Source organism: Nannospalax galili, unplaced genomic scaffold (assembly GCF_000622305.1).
Source record: "Nannospalax galili isolate Female #2095 unplaced genomic scaffold, S.galili_v1.0 scaffold1466, whole genome shotgun sequence".
In the NCBI taxonomy this organism is placed as follows: Eukaryota; Metazoa; Chordata; class Mammalia; order Rodentia; family Spalacidae; genus Nannospalax; species Nannospalax galili.
In genome coordinates, this window is record NW_008354012.1 from 140873 (window position 1) to 155740 (window position 14868).

Consider the following 14868-nt stretch of genomic DNA (forward strand, 5'->3'; position numbering starts at 1 on the left):
GATTTGAACCCGGGTCTTCTGCAAGAACAACCAGTGTTCTTAACTGCTGAGCCATCTCTCTGGCCCATAAATTTTCTTTTAATGTATTCAATAATGTATAGTAAATTTTATTTCTCTTTTTTTCCTATTTAGTTTTCATTCATAATCATAAACTTAACTCTGCAATCCAGCCAGGCTTGGAAGGGAATAAGGAGAATATAGAACCCAAGAACTGCAGCGAGAACACAGAGATTATGGGATATTCTTTGTGAGCAGATAGGTGGAGGGTGCTCTCCTGAGCTACAGAAGGAGTGGTCTGATGGTTAAGATACACACAAATCAAAAGTGTTAGAGCTGTCCACAGCTGGAAATGGTGATCTTCTTGCTGGTCTTGCCAATCCTGAACCCAAAGTGCTCCATGGCTTCCACAGTACTCGTGCCTTCTTTCACCTTTCCAAAGACCACATATTTACCATCCAACCCCTAAGTCTTGGCAATGCAGATGAAAACTGGGAACTGTTTGTGTTTGGTCTACCATCTGCCAAGGACAAGACACCAGGGCCTGTATGCTTCAGGATGTAGTTCTCATTCTCGAATTTCTCCCCATAGATGGTCTTGCCGCCAGGGCCATTCTGGCATGTGAAGTCTCTACCCTGGCACGTGAATCTGGAATAATTCTGTGAAAGGAGGAACCCTTATAACCAAAATCTTTCTCTCCAGTGCTCAGAGCATGGAAGTTTTCTGCTGTTTTTGGAACTCTCTCTGTAAACAGCTCGAAGGAGACAGGACCCAAAGGCTTGCCTTCGACCTCGATATTGAGGATCAGTGGGGTTGTCCATGACTGACAAGTGGCTAGAGGTGTCAGCGGTATCTGCAAAGCCTATTTCTCTTTTTTATATTATTAATTTTAAAAGCAAGATACTAAAAAAGATATGTTGACCCAGTTATACCACTCCTTGGCATATACCCAAAGAACTCATCCTATTGCAGAGACACTTGTACATCCATGTTTGTTGCTGCTCTTTTCACAATAGCTAAGAGATGGAAGCAACCTAAGTGTCTCTCAATTGACGAGTGGATAATGAAAATGTGGTTCATTTATACAATGGAGTTTTACTCAGCAGTAAAGAAAGATGAAATCATGAAATTTGCAGATAAATGGATTGAACTAGATACTGTTATACTCAGTGAAGTAACACAGGCTCAGAAAAAAACATCGACATATGTTCTCCCTCATATGTGGATTCTAGAACCAGGGTCTGATAAACAAGTATGCAACAAGACATAACTACAGGAACCAGGATAATGGAAAGGAAACAGGGAGGAAAAGGAAAAGAAATAACCTGAAAGAGAAGAACAGTAGGAAACAGAGCTTAATAAGGGAGATATGGATAAAAATTGGGTTAGTTTAAGGGAGGGACAAGGGAAGGGTATACAAGGAACCTAGGGGATAAAGGGAAAAAGGAGCTCAAGAGAGGTAGGACCATAGGAGGAAGGTATTAGTAAGGGAGAAAGGGTAGAAATGTGGGCACCTTAAGTGGGAAAACCATGATGGAGGGGTGAGACAATAAGAGAGATAAACAATGCCTAGCTAGTTTTGAAAACCAGAGGGAACCATATTACTCCTACACCCTACTCACAAATTATACATAGCAGATCAAGAAATATATGTCTAGCTAAGGTTGAGAACAACTGGTCTTTGCCAAAGATTTATGTGCATGACACACAGTAATTAAAAATACCAGACTGGTGGAACTAACCTTCTTGGGTATTTAATAGACATACTTTGAGGCCTTAATAATTTGGTCAGAGGGATATAAAGGACACTTTTTGCTCCTAGCCCTCCTAGGTCAACTAGTTCCAGGGGACTATGAGCATCTCTCAAAATGTCCTATAATGGTGGTGGGTCACCTGTCCTCTTGATCAAGGAGGCTGATGAGACCCCACCAGATGGACTTGAACCAGTGTCCAGTCTATAAAGAGGAGGGTCAACACAGAGGAATCATTTCCTCCATGCTTCCAAGCGAAGCCAACCATGTTTGAGCAGGACCTTTGGCTTATCTTCATATAGGCGGAACTAGTAAAAGAAAGGAGCCAGGGGATCCTCCCAAGCCCATGTGACCCCTGAGGAACAGATCCTCAAAAGACCTTAAGAGTAAAAATAAATCAGTTTATGTGGACCAACTATATGGCCTTAAATACCCAAAGATTAAAGGGGCCAATATAATTTCCTAAGGGTCCATATGTATAGCTAAAGGCTACATAACAAGCAACAATGCCAGACAGGCAATACCTTCTTTTGAGTTGTTGGCCAGGGTGGCCAAAGGGACTCCCAGATAGTAACCCAGCATAGAACTGGGAAATTGAACAGCAAACCCCAATCTTATCCAAAGGAATATTGACAACTGATTACTGCTAGATGAGGAACAGCTGACCCTCCTAAAACAAAGACCTCTAGATAGGCTGATTAGATTCACCAGAAGGGCAAGTAGTGGGGAATGGCTGGGGGTGCTGACAACACAGCAGACAGTAGCAGGGATATCAGAGTATAAGGGCTCTACTTCAGGGGGGAGGCTATGGGAGGGTGCTATCTGGGAAGTGGGTCTAAAAATAAATTAAGAAAAATAATTCTTCAAAGCATAAAAATTTGCTCCTTAATAATTAGTAGATGTGAAAAACATTACCATTGAAATCTACCTGATGACTTTATGTCCATGCTCAGATGCCAAGGAGCTCAGAAAGTCACCAACTGTGACTAGCAATAATCAGACATATAGAGATTAGAAATGCATGTGCATTGTAGTGTCAATTGTATTGAAAAATGAATTTTTCTTTATGAAGCCGTGTATTTTAATAGTGAAATGGAGATCTTTTTTCAAGTTTAAAACCTCATTTAATTTTATGTCTTATGGGGTTTATACTGAGTACAGTATTGTATAACTGTATTAATTCAACTGTAAACCTAAAAATTTACAGCCAATTTTGAAGGAGAGGCATCTTATCTCTGGAAACTGTTATTGAATATGTCAATGCTGTTGTAATGAAATGCTTCTTCTGATTGTGTGGTTATTAAATAAGTTTAAAAAATATGAGAAGGGTAACTGTCAAACTTACAAGCAAAGGTTCATTTGACAATGTATGTCTTATTATATAAGACATACATTATTATATTCTTTCACTCATTTTCAGTTTCCAAAAAAGAAAACAAAAACAGTAGATGGACTATTTTGTAATTTAATTCTTACATTAGTACTTGAGCATTTGTGAGATAAAAATTTAGCTATGTGTCAATACTGTCATATCATTTTCTCTCTGTTGAGTTCATAAATGGTATGGAGAAATCCACTACACTAGCATGTGGGTTTTAAATGTTAAGGTTTGGTTACTGACTTCTGTGTGCTGTGTGGTGTACTAAAATTCCCAGATAAAAGCTTGGGACATTATACCCAGATGCTATATCACAATAAAAACTACAAATATATTCCAAGAAGTTCAGAGTCAGTCACACTTAAACATAAAAAAAAGACCTTTCCCTCAAACTCAAAGAAACCATTGTCTTGAGGTTTTGGTGCATCTAGGCTTTTGCTAATATGCTAAGAACAAAACAAACAAAACCTGTGTTGTTTCTCTCTTCTTCCTTCTCCATCCATGGTAGACCTATTTTGCTTCCAATTTTCTATAAAATTTCTATGGAGGATTGGTGTTTGAAGAAGAAAAACAAATACCCACTGACTTTTCTTGAGGAAAGCCCTTTTTTCTGTGTGCACAGCCAGGATAAGAAAGGGTGACCTCAACACAGCCTCTCCCAACCCAGACCTCCCCAGCTCCCCTTCACAAACCAAGCCCTATTCAGAACGCACTTTAAAGTAGCAGAGTGGCACTGAGTTAAAAGAAGTGTGGTCTGCACACCATGAGCGGCCAGTCAACCATTTCACTCCTCCACCTTAACACCGAGCAAAAATCTGGCTGTTATTGCACTACAGAGAAAAACTCCTAAGAGAACAATAGCAGGAGCATCTAATCGCCCCCTAGGCTTCAGTGCTGGAGCTGCACTGGCTCAGGAGAGACCCGAGGCCCTGCCAGCGCAGGCAGGCAGGTAGGTGCAAGCGCCTAAGGCAGTCTCCTCCTCAGATTACTTTCTTTTCTTTTTGGTCACATACCTTTCCCTTCCTATGAAACTTGCTGGAGGTGAACTTGATTCTATCTTCAGCCATCTACACATGGTGAGTCTGTTGAGCTTCCTGGTCCAATACCCACAGTGCTTGCTTTATGACAATGACTCCTTGGCTTTCCCTACATCCTTTCCCAGAGTCAATACAGGTCAAGCTTGAATTTCCCTTTTGAACTTTCTTGCTTTCAGCCATCTGGAACTGTTTCTCAGCAGTAGCTAGGGCTTGTTTGATCCCTCTCCCTTGGACCTAACATCTCCACAAACTAAGTTGTCTATTTTTTCTGTTCATTTTGGCTTTGGGCATTGAGGAGCACAGTTATTTCGTGGGGTTAACTGCCCCCCGCCCCATAACATAAATAATAGTTCAAGCTGATGAAAAGCAACAGTGGTTTGCTAGTTTTAATTCAATTCCTTTGATTCTATAATAAAAATGAATCTGCAAATAGCCACTAATATTGTAAGCATTATTTTAGGGAATTATACTGTAGAGAGGTGAGTTTGCATGCATAAGACCTTTCCTCTCAAATTTGACTTTGTAATTGACCTTCAAAGTATTTTAGAAACTAACTATAGGTAAAGACCTGGGTGTGTGTGGCCATTTCATGTTGGCCTGAGATGCTGGTGGGAGTTTGTGTGTTAAGCTCACGTTGGATGCTAGTGAGGAAACCAGAACTCAAGGGTATCAGAGGTGGAACATGGGGGCAGAGAGCTTGGTGGCTTTGATGAAGGTGTGTGACTCTGAAAGGTCTTCATTCTGGAGGTCCTCACAGGTTTTTGAGGCCGTATCAGGATATAGTCCTATAGGACCTGAACCTCCTATACTCAAATCCAGACTCTCCCTTTGGTCATGGCTTGGTTGAAAACCACGTTGTTCTGAGACTCTCCATCCATACCAACCTACTTCACATGTTCCCACTACTACACAGAACTTTATTTCCTCTGAAGTGGATGTTAGTTAGATCCCTCTCATCTGACCTGACAGGGCTTGGGAGAGCAGGGAGTGGGGGCTGAATGCCCATGAGAACAGATCCAAAGCAGGACTAGCACTGCCATAGCACTGTCACAACATTTGTGGGTATGCCAAAAATCCATGAATCAAGATGGAAAACATTTTAATACAGTGGTTGAAAAACATTAGTGCTAAAAGTTCATGATGAAAAGAGCTACAAGGTTCTCGGTAAAGACAGTGCAAGTGTATTATGCTGAGCCATGTGAAAGATTAAGGCAAAAGGAGACATGAGCCATACTGATAGTGGTCCTCGATTTTAAGATATGCTTTCCTGTCTCATGGGGTGAGGTGTGGCTCCCAACACTTCTGCCTCTAAGAAGACAGCTTAGTGTTTGGAAGATGTCTTTAGATTTTACAGGGTATGTGGACCTCATTAGGCCATGTTTGTCTGAGTTACCACCAAAGTTAACTATGTAGAGTCAAGCTCAGAGTGAGGCAAGTTTGCCTTCTGACTCTGGCTGTTCGTGCTCAGAGAATTCAAGTCAAAGAGTTTACCACAGATAAGAATGCCCACAGAACATACTGCACTGCATACCGCTGGGAGATCTCCCCTATCTCCCAATTTACAAACTGGAATGCTATTGACAGGTTTTTCTACCTTATATGTACCTAGGACATGTGCCTATGAATTGGGATCTGTCAGACAGATGTTTGCACTGTACTTTCAGAACTGAGTGCTTGAAAGCAGGTGCTGTGCACAGTCATTCCTCAGTGAAGGACATCGCTCTCCATGTGCAGGGTCAATGGCAGCTGGTGTCTTCCCTGGATATTTTCCATTATCACGGTGTCATTTCTCATCACAAAGCCTCCAAACAACTCACCAGCCCTCTGAGGTTATGTGAGCTGATCAGTGTAAGTTTGAATCACCAACATTCTGTTGCTCACAGTGAAGTCTGTGACTTGTGTTCAGTGCATGGATCCTGCTAGATGGAAAATGAATAGTAATTTCAGCCTTCAGTAAAGGAGAAAATCAAGCACTCAAGGAAAGATACTTAGCAACTTCTTGTGTACATACATAACTGTGTGAGTACAGCATGTGTGTACCATGATGTGCATGTGTATGTGGTATGTATACCACGGTGTGCATGTGTGTGTGTGGGGGTGTGTGTGTGCCATGATGTGCATATGTGAGTGTGGATGTAAGTGTGTGTGTGTCATGGTGTGGGTGTGTGAGTGTGGCATATGTGTGCTGTGGTGTGCATGTGTGTGTGTGGTGTGTGTGTGGTGTGTGTGTGTGTGTGTGTAATGTGTGTGTGCTCTGTGTGTGCCATGTTGTGCATGTGTGAGTGTGGTGTGTGTGTGCCATGGTGTACACGTGGAGGTTAGAAGACTATGTCTGGTATTGGTTCTTGCCTTCCACTTTGTTTGAGAAGGGCAACTTGTTATTCCCCACTGGGTAGGCCAAGATCTGGACACTGAGATCCCAGGGTTCTCCTGTCTCCCCTCTGTCTCAACAAAGAAGCACTAGTATTACAGACCCCTGAACTACTTGTCTGACTTTATGTGGTTCTGGAAGTTCAAACTCAGGTCCTCACACTTACATAGTGAGCATTTTTACCCAGGGATCCATTTCCGCAGCCCTACATACTTGTTATTTTGTTTCCTTTCTCCAGTGCATAGTGACTTACATACATAGTGTGAGTCACACAAATACTGTTAACTAAATGAATAATGCTATAATTAATAAATTAACAAGAACAACAAAAAGGAACAAAAGCCATCATTAAATAAATCTTGTTAAAAAAAACAATTTAGCCAGGTATCATGGTGCATGCCTTTAATCTCCAAACTCAGAAGGCCGAGGCAGGCAGAACTGTGTGAGGCTGAGGCCAGTCTGGTCTACAATAGTAAGTTCCAAGCCAGCTGGGGTTATAGAGATACCCTGTCTCAAAACAAAACAAAACAAAACAAAAATTTTATCTATCATCTATCTATCATCTATATCTATCTGTCTGTCTGTCTGTCTATCTATCTATCTATCTATCTTCCTACCTACCTATCATCTATTTATCTATCTATCGATCTATCTATCTATCTATCTATCTGTCTGTCTGTCTGTCTGTCTGTCATCTCTCTATCATCTATATCATCAGTCTTCCATTTATGTATCATGTAGGCATCTGACATCGATCTAACATTCTATTTATCACCTCTATGACCTATGTTCTATACATCCATCCATTCATCCATCCATCCATTTGTCTATGTATCTATTAATGTACCTAATCATCCTATCTATCTATCTATCATCATCTATCATTATCTAGCTATCTATCTACCTATCATCTATCTATTATTCTCTCCTATCTCTCTCTCTCTCTCTCTCGCTCTCTCTCTCTCTCTCAAAACTTCCAGGTACCCAGGTACCCAGGGTAGTACTGAGGACATAAGTCCTTGTTTTATCACAGAAGCCATATCCTTCTACCTGTTTCTATAAGACCTCTGTGGGCTTCTGGAGGCCAAAATTTGCCTGGCTAGGCTTCTTTGGCTTCTTTTTTAAATTCTTTTTTCCCTTAAATTTTTTTTTCATAATTTGTGGTACTCACTACACTATTTTTTTTAAGTAACATTTAACTATATGGTTTGTTAAGTTCAGGTCTCTGTCTGCCTTGCCAGTAAAGTCCTCCATTACCCCATGGAAAAAAAATAAAAGGAAAAAAGAAAAAGAAATGCTTCTCTCTTCATTTGCAAACAGTAACTATAATAACTGTGGTGACTTTCTTTTGGTGGGTTTTGCAGTCCCACTTCAGACCAGTACTTCTCATTCATGCCTCCAGCCAACATCCCACACAGAGTACTTTGGGATTCAAAGCAGGGATTAGAAAGGGGAGTTCTCCTGTAGTTTTGGACAAGTGTCAAACAGGTCAGATGAACTCTGGTGCCAGCCTACCAGGCCCAGCCACTCCAGTACGCCTTGGAAGGATAGCCATAATCCATATCACTCATATCTGTTCTTTGTTTTCCTTCCTTGGTGCTTGCTGTGTTCTTCGGAGTCTTTTATTTATTTATTTTTTGGTCTTTTTGAGACAGGATCTCCCTGTAACCCCAGCAGGCCTAAAATTCAGTAAGTAGACCAGGCTGGCCTTGAACTCACAGAAATCTGCCTGTCTCTGCCTCCCAAGTGCTGGGATTAAAGGCGCGTGCCACCACACCTGGCAGTCTTGGGATTCTTGTCAAGGGGGGCTAATGGCTGTCAGCAGATGATGCCATATGAAGGTTTTATAAGCTGACATTTCCTGTTGCCAAACCACCATGTATAAAGGCCAAACCAAACATGTTTGAACTCTCTTCAAATTGCAGGCTGTTTCTGTCTCTTGCTCTTCCTCCACTTGACAGAAACCTGGGGTCCTCTTACCTCCATGTCTCCATATAACTTGTGAGAGGGTCAGAAGACAGCTGTTGCCTTCCCATCAGAAGGAATGACTCAGAACTCCCGTGGAAAACTGAGGCAGTTGGCAGTGTGATGCTGAATTGTTCTGAATTTGGAAGGGCAGCACTGGCTGGAAGGCTCTTGTGGGATGCTGACAGGTTGAGAAGGAAGCCTAGATGCTTTCTGCTCCCAAGCACAATAAAACAGCAAAGCTGACAGTAAATGTCAGAAGGAAGAAGACAGGAAAGATGATTGCTAGACTGACCTGCCTATGTTTGCATGTTTTTTATTATGTTGTAGTGATAGTGACATTCTCATACCACTGAAAAGAGAGCCCCAAAGAAAAGGTAGAAGATTCCCTGAAAGTGTGAGCCATTCCCACTGGCAAGGTGCTAAGAAGGCAGAAGGGGGGACTGCCTGTCTCTAGAGCTGGTAAATAGCACTGGACAGCTGGGCAAGGCAAGGCCTGTGCTACTGTGTGCAGCAGCCCTGACTGTCAGGTTTCAATATCACATGAAGGGGCTGGGAATGTGGCTTAGTTGGGAGAGTGTTTGCTTTACATGCAAGACCCTGAGTTTCATCTCTAGCACTGAATAAGCCTGCTGTAGTGCTACAGGCCTGTAACCCCAGCACTTAGAAGGCAGAGGCAGAAGGATCAGCAATTCAAGGTCATCCTGAGCTACACAGTGAGTTCAAGGCTAGCCTGGGCTACATGAGAACCCACCTCAGTAAAATAAAATAAAATTTAAAAAATCAATCATAGGAGGAAGGTGTTCTGGTATGTGTGACTGGGACTGGAAGGGGAGACCATGTGTAAAATAAAGGGGGAATCAAGTGTCATTCTGCCCGGTATTTTAAGGGCTCTGTACCACCTAGCTGTCATGTCATGATGCCCCAATACACAAGCCACAATTTGTCATCTATTCTTAGTACTTTCCACTCATATCCTTGCCAGGGATATTCAAATTCCTCTGAATCCCTGACTCCTCTTTTCTTTGAGATTTTCCATGCACCAGGGAAGATTATTATTATTTGCAGTAAGACATTCGTATTTAAGACTATTCCAGTCACTTGCTTCCTTTTGAAGATGCCTGTTTCTCTAGAACTAACCAGAGCCAGCTCCTTCCCCTAAGCAGCTGCATTAGCAGCTCTGGTTTTGCTCATGTAGCAGACAGCATGGTAACTGAGCAACCCACATGCTAACAGTGCTGGAGGAGCTCCTCTAAAAATACAGTGAGGCTGAGATGGGCCTTGTATGTTGGCTTGGATGGAGTAACAAACTGAAATGGCAAAAAATATCAGTGAAATAAGTTCTTCATAAAGAGGTTAAGCAATCAACACAGAGTTTGTGACTCATGGACAGGGAATGACACAGGATCCACATGTAAGCAAGGGTTCTGTTTTGATAGTTTTAAGTCTACGTAAAAGCAAGGGAAATATGAGCCCTGCCACTGTGCCTTCTAGGAAAAATAAATCCTTTTACCCTTAAATTGCTTGTGTCAGGTATGTTATTAGAACAAGGGGATACTCATAGGAGCATGCACTTAGTTACCAAAACCTGTTAATTAAATTACCTGAATTCTTTTACATAAAAGTGATTGTCATCATTCACATCTGCACCAACAGAGGGTAGAAATTCTACTGCTCCACAGCCCCCCTTTGTGGCCTCTGGTTGTCATTTCAGCCTTTCTAATGGCAGTATTGTGATTCTAACTTAAGCTCATATTACTGCACATATTAATCATTGTTCTTCACCTGTTTTACAAACCCACTGGTCATTGGCTTGTTTTATAAGGCTAGCCACCTCTCAACACAAATTTCTGGAGGCTTAAATAAAATGCAAATGGGTCCTTTGGCTGAGATATGAGTTGTAAATCTCTCCTTTGATGTGGTTTGCTGAGTCACTCTGTGAAAGCTGTTCTCTGAAAACTGTAAATATTTAATTGAACGTAATCTAAATCATCAATATTCTCTTATGGCAAAAGCTTTTCTATCTCCTGGGTATTTGTTTAGTTCAGACCAAATAATAGATAATGTCCTGATGTATTCATTAAGCATGTGAATAACTTGTTAGTCAATTAGCAAAAATATTGAAATGCCTTTAGAGGGAAAGAAATAGAATCAACATGGCCTTTCACGTGAAACAGTGTTATTGGCTGGAATGAATCTAGTGGAGAGAGATTTGTAGCAGGCAACTCAGTTATGAACTGCCCAAATCGCTTGTATGAGATAATGAGGTGGAAAACTAGGCAGTAGCAGGAGAGGGCATAAGCCCCTGGGCTGAATACCTAGAGCTGTATGTATAGTATAGCAGTTCTATTCTAGGCACAGTCATATAAAAATAAGGCCTCAAAATACAAACCAAATGTCCATAAACAATAGACTAGATGAACAACAACAACAACAAAAAACTGTTGTCTTCCAAACATGTGAATCTCAAAACCATGAGGTTAGGGAAGAAAATCAGATGCAGAATTCATACAGTGTGATTTCCTCCTGCACATTTGAAAACTAGACAAATCTCATGTGCAGTGTGAGGAAGGACAGCAGGGGCTTCCCTCTGAAAATGAGATGAGCAGTAACCAGCAGCAGCTTGTGGAAAAGGCTCATGAAAACTAGTTTCTGGAGTGCTGGAAACCTGTTTCTGTCAGTGCATGCTACCTGGGAGCGAGCACTTTTTGAAAGCTCATTGGCCATCACATTTGCCATTGTTCTTATTGTCTCTGTATTTGCCCTTTTTTATTTCTTTGTTTGTTGTTTGTTTGCTTTTGGGACAGGGTCTCTCTATAGCTCCAGCTGGCCTGGAGCTCACTATGTAGAACAGGCAGGTCTGGATCTGCCTCCTGAGTGGTACCAGCTCTATATTTGTTTTAACAAACTTTTAGAATGAGTGATTTAAAATGCAAGAATTGAGGGACATTTGGGAACACAAACTTGATAGGCCTTAACATCTATGACAGATTCATGAAATCCAGTGTGAGGGGAGTTCTGGGGCTGCAGATAGGGAAGGGGGTCTAAATATAATCAAAACGTATTGTATAAAATGCACAAAAGTTCAATATGTTTAAAACATAAAATAAAATGTTCTAATTTTTTAATGTATGAATGCAGGATACTTTTAAGGAGACAGAGAGCTTTTTTAAGGTACTTGCATGACTTTTCCCGGCAAGATATGAGTAAATGTCTGTGTTCGTCAGACAGAGCACTGAAGAGGAACCAAAGAAATGTACTCATCCCGCTTGGTAAACCAGTGCGCTCCCTGGTGTCACTCCCAAAAGTATGGCTGAAGAGATACTCCCAGGAGCATGGGTGAGGGATTACTTATAGGAACATGGGTGAGGGGGTTGCTCTAAGGAGCATGGGTGAAGAGCTATACCGAGGAGCCTGTATGACTCAAAAGATGTTGCATCTGGGTCTGAAGAGATTGCTCAATGATTAAGAAAACTGGCTGCTCTTGTAAAGGACCTAGGTTCGGGTCCCAACACCCACATGGCAGCTAACAATCATCTGTAACTCCAGTTCCCAGGATCCAATGTCCTCTTCTGACCTCTGTGGGTATTGCTTGACACAGGTGTACTTACATACATGTAGGCAATACCTGTATACACATTAAAAAAATGATGCTGCCTCACTGAAAATCCCACCCCAGCATGTATGGTGACATCCCCCCACCCACACATATACATACAAATCTGCATTATGGAGTCCCACTTTCAGTCAGCCTTCTTCCTCTTATAGACAGCAGCATCCCCAAAGACCACTCTTAGCTGGGGAGGAAGAAGATTGCCTAGTAACCCAGATGAGGTTATAGTTACCCCCTTCTTCTTCTTCCTTCTGCCAGCTCATGTCAGCAGTCCCATTATCTCTACCATAGACATGGATGTCAGTGCAATGTGTGGCTTAATTCATTGCCAGGACTGTGGAGTTGAGCATTCTGCAGGTCCCACAGGTCACCACAGCAATTTCTGAAGACCATCACAGCAATCTCTGTTCTCTCGGTTATGTCATACCTGTAGGAAATATCGGCACACCAACAGGTTCACAAGCATACCCATTCTGTGATTGCTTTTACATTATGCTTTCTAACCACTTACCCAGTATGCATGATACAATCTCACTTCTACATACTCACTTGTTTTCTTACATAGTCTTCATACTACAGGTCATTCAAGAACCTGTAAATGATCTTTTGTGTTTTCCATGGTATGTTTAAAGAGGAAAAGCACCTGCCCAGTGTCTGTCAAAGTACTCAAGTCTGTTTTCTTTCCCACATCCTATCACCTAGAATGGGAGATTTTTTGTAACCCAAGGAATTTTATGTGCTCACCTGACATAACTTTGAAATCTATATTCACAGGAATTTGGTATTCATTTGTTCTCATTGATATAAAAAGTTTAATTCTAAAAATAAGTGTGCCTGTGTATATAAATTTTATCACTGCACAAATAAGTACATATTTCATAACACTTTTTGTTTTTCCTTAGGTTAAAATAAGAAGAGAAATTTCAGTAGATAATTAGCATGATGCTTATCAAATATGAAGATTTTAGGTCTGGAGAAATAGCTCAGTTGTAAAAGGTGCTTGCTTCCCAATCATGAGGATCAGAGTTTGGAGCCCATCAGCACACTGGGTGGCTTACAAACACCTGTAACTCCAGCTGCAGGGTATCCAATGCCCTCTTCTCGACTCTGTGGGTGTTTGCACACATAGGTGCACACACACTCACACAGACACATGTGCACACACAGAAAAGTAAAGCAAAATAAAACTTTAAAAATACTTAAACAAAAGCAAAAAGTAAGGAAGAAGGAGGAGGAGGAAAAAAAAGAGGAGGAGAAGGCTGTAAGTCAGGTATGATGGCACATGCCTGTAATTCAAACTCTGGTGAGGAGGCTGAGGCAGGAGGATCACTGTAGGTTTGAGCTCAGCCTGGGCTAAAAAGTAAGTTGCAGCCCAGCTAGGGCTATGTAGCCACATACTTTGTTTCAAAAGACAAAAACAAAATAAAAAATCCAAGACTGTAAAATTAAAACCACTATGATTAGAAAATGTGGAGGTACTTACCCTGGATTAGAGCTGATAAACATAGGTTAATAAATAAGGAATTCTAAGTGAAATGATGTAAAAACACGAGGATAAGAAAGGGAGAGAAAGAAGAGACATAGATGGTGCCTGGCTAGTATAAAAAGCCAGAGGGAATTGTATTAGTTCAAAAACCCACTGAAAAGTTGTACATACAATATTTCTACATGAGTCCATGTGTGCAGCTGAAGACTGCATAACAAGAAGCCATGCCAGACAGGAGAAGCCTTCCTTTGAGTTGTTGGCCAGGGTAGTCCAGGAGACTCCCAAAATCACACAGGCTATTGCCACAGCCCTTGGTTGCCTCCCAGGACTTGATGGTAAGACCTTATTGCTGAACACAGGACATACTTTGAACACGGGATTTGAAGCAATGGAGCCGGAACTGACTTGAAAGCCACCTCCCTTGAAGGCTAGCTCTCATAGCTTTGGAGAGCACTATGAAAGCTGGTAAGAGAGAATAACAATCAATGGTCCAACCTTAGTTTCAAGGGCTAAAAACCATATCAGTGACCAGCACAGCAAGCATCATTGGTGTAGTAGTGGCAGTTTTATCTTGGAGGTAATCAACAGCTACCTAAGTGGACTTAAAACCCACTCAATGGGAGGAAACTCATATATGGTACTGTAAAATTAGCAAAATACACATAACTAGAGAGGTCATAGATCTTACAGAAAACCCAAAGGCTCTCATATCCCTAGACTAATGTAATTTCTAACTACATGCAAAATATGGATCCTTAAATTTTCAGACAAGTATCCCAGTCACCACCCATCAAAGTAGCTTCTTTTTCAACAGATGGAGATTATTACAGAGTTACACCACTGGTCATACACAGAGATTCTCAGTGAATTGTTCAAGCCTAAGTGGCACATTTAGGATATAACCTCTATACCTAAGACTCACAGAACATAGAACAAGGGATGAAGAGAACACTAATAAATCTTTCAATTTTCATCAATGAATCTCCCTCATGCAACAGAGGGCCAGGAACACAAAAGGCCACAATGGCCAAAACACAGAGAATAAGAGTCAGCAGGGTGTGGGTCCTTGGACAGGACTCTTAAATTGAGGTCCACCCACCCAGAGCTCATGGACCATTGTGGAAGAAGGGGCGGAAAGACTGTAAGAGCCAGGGAGGAGGTGCATGACCATACAGAAATAGTCCTACAGGTACCTGAGACCCTTCTCATACAAATCCACGTCAATGGTGTGAGCATGCATAAGACCCATGCAAACTTAGGCAGACAAAAA

The 14868-nt window shown here is 41.5% G+C and overlaps 1 pseudogene; it reads right to left on the minus strand.

Annotated features, from left to right (window-relative positions):
- Positions 1 to 327: 327 nt before the first annotated feature.
- Positions 328 to 8520, minus strand: LOC108491693 (annotated as a pseudogene).
- Between the last annotated feature and the right edge of the window lie 6348 nt (positions 8521 to 14868).